The sequence below is a fragment of the Arachis ipaensis genome, chromosome B04 (assembly GCF_000816755.2).
Source record: "Arachis ipaensis cultivar K30076 chromosome B04, Araip1.1, whole genome shotgun sequence".
NCBI classification, from domain to species: Eukaryota; Viridiplantae; Streptophyta; class Magnoliopsida; order Fabales; family Fabaceae; genus Arachis; species Arachis ipaensis.
Genome location: NC_029788.2, coordinates 103458565 through 103463360, shown reverse-complemented (window position 1 = coordinate 103463360; position 4796 = coordinate 103458565). Strand labels below are relative to the sequence as shown.

General features: G+C 33.3%; 1 protein-coding gene across 1 annotated transcript in view; it reads left to right on the top strand.

Annotated features, from left to right (window-relative positions):
• LOC107639698 (adenylosuccinate synthetase 2, chloroplastic) overlaps nt 2125-4796 on the top strand; it is a 5859-nt gene continuing 3187 nt past the window's right edge. The window contains exon 1 of the mRNA XM_016343267.2: nt 2125-2583. The gene's annotated coding sequence lies outside the window, so the exon portion shown is untranslated. The remainder of the gene's footprint in view (nt 2584-4796) is intronic.

Here is a 4796-nt window from a genome sequence, read left to right as displayed (position 1 = left end):
GATTCCTCCCTAAGCTCAAAATACCAAAATTCAAGCTTCAAAGATTCAAAATCGATTCCAACAAGCTCCAGCCACCAAAGCTTGAACCCAAGCACTCCAATTTGCCAATTTTACTTCAATCCAACACACATTCAATCTAACCCATTCAATTCACCACAATTAACACTAGGGTTCACAAAATTAGACAAATCACACGGATTTAGAATTTTTTTATCTTACCCATTAATGATTGGGGTAAAACACAACAATTATCCAAAACTAGATTGCATCTAAACCACCAAAATCATCAAAATCACTCAATACCCAAACCAAATTCGCATAAATGAAGGGGATAGAGAATTGAACACGAAATTCAGAGATACCTACCACTTTATTTAGATAGAATTGTAGAGCTCGACAAGACAAACGCGTGGCCGTAAACGATGCGGCGATCGGAGCTTTGGATTGAAAGTTATGGAAGATAGAAGATTAGAATGGAAAGTGGGTTAGGGTTCTTACCTTCACCCTCACCAATTCAGCATGTTTCACATTTGAAGGAGGGGAAGTGGCTAAGTTATGGGTTATATATGTTGGGCCTTGTGCCAAGTTTGGGTCTGGTCCAACTAGTTCGGCCCGTTGGTCCTGTTTTGGGACAAAACCTTTAAAATTTTTTTTTTAAATTCGTATTTTAATTATTTTTACTTCTTCAATTATAATATTTAATTTGTGAATTTCTTTGGCTTATAATTAATTTATTAGTTAATTTTTTATTAATTTTTGGGGTTTTACATACACGGCAGTGCCGCGCGACGTGGAAAACCTCTTCTGACCAGCATGCTCGCATACGCGAAAGTGGCTCACGCAAGTGACATACGTAGACTTTCAAATCTCGCGTACGCAGGTGGCATGCATACACATGACCATCCTATTTTGCTGAAATTGTATTTTTGAGTTTTTAACTATTCATCTAGTGTTCTAAACCTCCGTAACTACTGTTTAAGATCCCCTAGCTAGTGCTTAGGCTTTGGGACGAGCGAGAGTATATTGGGTGAAATAAAAGGGAAATTTTCAGTTATGAATTTAGAGCCGATACTTAAGATTATAGAGTACTGTGGGTGGATTAACTATAGTATTTTGTGGAGTGTACTGAGTGAATTAAAGAGGATATATTGGAGTATAATGGAGATAAGTTTGAAGAAGTATATTTTGATTATGAAACTGAGTTGGACATGATTGTTTTATCTTGATCACTCTTTTTCGGAAAAGTGCGACCCCAGTGAAATGGTGGAAGGTGAGGATCCACTTCTTTGTTCCTCCTGGTATACTAAAATCGCCCCCAACGATATGGTGGGAGGTTAGAATCCCCTCCTTTATTCCTCCTAGATATATGAGAACATTACTTCTTGAGTAGATGCAAGGGTTATGATTTTGCCCCCACTTGCTCCAGGTTGGTATTTGAGGTTCCTTGGGTAGAGGCAAGGGTGTGGTTCGCTCCACTTGCTCCAAGTTGAGATGATTTGAGCTTCTTGGGTAGACGCAATGGTTGTGATTTTGTTCTACTTACTTCAGGTTGGTAATTGATATTTATCTCAGTCACGAGTCCCCCTAGATAAATGCAGTGGCTCGTCCCAGTTGTTCCAGGTTGAGATTTGAGATTCTGTTGACTTTCCGTCGCAAGATGTAGCCGGACACTTTAACTTTTCGGATGAATCCTCCAATGAGATGATATGTATATATGTTGACTTTCCGTCGCAAGATGTAGCCGGACACTTTAACTTTTCGGATGAATCCTCCAATGAGATGATATATATATTTAAAAAGAAAATTATTAAACTTAAAATAAAACAAAATGAGAAATATTAGGTGATTAATATTTTTTATTTTGTATTTGGATTAATATTAGTTTATTTTCTATTTTTTTACACAGAAAAACCGTAGTTCTAAAAATCAGATCAGATTGATCGGTCGGTCAGTCCAATTGCAAACTAGACATTAATACGATTCGGTTTATAGTCCAAAACCGTCAATTTCAAAACCATCTATAAATCGTTGAACCGGCCAACAATCGGATGGTCGGATCGAAACGGAACAAGCCGGTTCTCATGAAACGTCGTCGTTCTACAATTAGGGTGAGAAAATGAAAGCCAGGTCCTTCATCCCTCACTTTCTCGAGCCATTCTCGTCTCCAACTTATTCCCCAAAACACAACCCTAGGTTACAGTGGTCTTCTCCACAGCCGCAAGGAGTGCGCCGCCGTTCCTTGCGATCAGGGGCCACTGGGTAGTCCGCGCTTCTTCGTCATTCAAGCTGTATCGCCATCTCTTCTCTCTTCTTCAAGCTGTGTCGCCGCGGCTGTCCTATTGCCGCCGTTCCAGCACCGCCTTCGAATCTGCTCCAGTCGCCGTCCCCGCTGTTCCACCGCCGTGGCAAATCGTCGCTGCCATCGCAACTCGTCGAATAGTCTCAATTGCGTCGCCTCTGTTCCACTTCTGTCGCGCCGCCACTGTTCCGTCGGGCTCCAACCGTCGCCTGTGTCTTCTGGTTCGAGTTCCTCATTTGTGCTCCCTCTCCCTCATCTGTGTTTGAGTTCCAGCCCAGTGGAAGGTGATTTTTGGGTTTTTCCCTTCAATCATCATTGTTTTTGACTTCTTTATTCTTGGGATTTGGTTTTATTTCTGGTTAGGATTGGTGATTTGAATTTTTTACTTGCAAATTGTTTTTTGGTGCTTTCCTTTTCAAGTTGCTTGCTGCTTCAATTTGAGGGAATTGTGAATTTTTGCTTGCTTGCTGCTCTAGTTAGGCTTTGATTCTTTGAGCATACACGTATCAAGTTAATGTTTTCAGCAATGGTGATTTTTAGATATTTCTTTTTTTTTGTTGCTTTGTTTTAAATGTTCCTGTTGGTGCTGTTGGTGTTGTCGTGATGTCGTGATGTCGCTGTGTTTTAAATATTCTTTTGTTTCTTGTGCTTGATGATAAAATTTAAATTGATAAGTCTGTTACTGGCTTACTGCATGATAAAAATTCACTTTTTTTTTTTTAATGTTATATTTTGGGGCAATTTACGAAAAAAAATATTTCTCTTTTAAAATTACTGAAATGCAACTTTTGCAATTTGAATACGAAAATACAACTTTTTACAAATTTATGTAATTTGTGGAAGGAGTCACATGGATTTAAAATACACGTAAATTGCAGAAGGAGTTTCACGGTTTATGTTGATGAATCGTTTTGAAAAAAACTGTGATAGAAATTCCACGGTTTTTGTGAGGATGCAAAATATACATGCATCGTGGAAGGGGTCCAACGATTTATACATAAGTTTTACTATATATACCAACTTAGAATGAGTGTGATATATTTACATCTATTATTTGTATTGTTAACGAAATAAGACTATATTTTGTAGTATATTTTAAATTTATTCAAATTGTAAAAATGATATAATTTTAAACAATTTGGATAATATTGATTTGATTTATACTTTTCAATCTAATTCAATTTTATACAAATGTAATATAATTTAAATTTTTAAAATTTTAAACCTTATTATTTGGATGATATATAATTTCATATATTTGTTAATAATTTTTTTTGGTAACTTAAAAAGGATAAATTCAAAATAAAAGAAAAAAAATTAAACCTCAAGAGGAATTGTAAGTCTACAACATCATTAGGGACAAGCATATTGAAGGTCTGGTCATGTCAACAACCATTTAGAATTAGTTTGGTAAAGCTTTTGATTTTTAAGAGTAGTTTATGAAAACTGTCTTTTAGAAGACAACTTTTTAAAAGTTGCAGTTTGATAAAATTAAATTAAAAATGACTATTAATAATTGTAGTATTTGTGCTGCACAAGACTGCACAAGTACTACAATTATATTATTGTTTGGTAAAATAGCTTTTAAAACTTAAAAAAATTATAATAAACGTGAAAAATAATTTATTTTTTCAAATTTTTTAAAATTTTATATAATATTTTAAAATAAAATAATTTTAAAATAAAAAATTCATAATAAATATAATAAATAAACTCTTTTATTTTTTAATTTTAAAATTTTATATAAGTATCATAAAAATTTATTTTATCCTAAACATCATCATTAAAAATACTAAATTATCTAACTCAAATTTTAGAAACTAATAGTTTAAATATTTACTCGGGTAAATAAAAATGACACTCTGAGTTGGTATATATAGCAGAATTCGGTATTTTGCAGCATGTTTATGCATGTTTTGCATCTTCACATAAACCGTGAAACACTACTACAATTTCTGTGCATTTGCCTTCTCTACGTAAATCGTGAAATTCCACCCACGGTTTACATTCATAATGCGTGGTACCCTTTCCATGGATTACATAGAATTCTAAAAAATTGGATTTTCTTATCAAAGAATTAAAAGTTGTATTTTGATAAAATTAAAATTCTATTATTTTATTTTGGTAAATTGTCCTATATTTTATTTAAGTTTCTTGATGATAAATTGTACTGTATTATTGATTCAGGGCTCATTTAGTACGTTTTTTTTGTTAATCATTGTGTTGAGGTTGTAAAAATTGAGTTAAAAATTTTGTTAATTTTTATTAAAGCATGTTAAGTATTGTGCTGACTTTATTAAAATGTTGTTGACAATTTTGTTAATCTTAGTTAATTTTTGTTAATTTTTTTTATCAAAGATAAAGAAACTCAAATCTGCAATCTCTTAAATGAATATAAAAAAATTATATCATTTAAGTTATAATTTATCAACAATTTTTATTCTCTTAAATATATTTATTTATATTTTATTTATTATTTTATTATAAAATGGTTCTG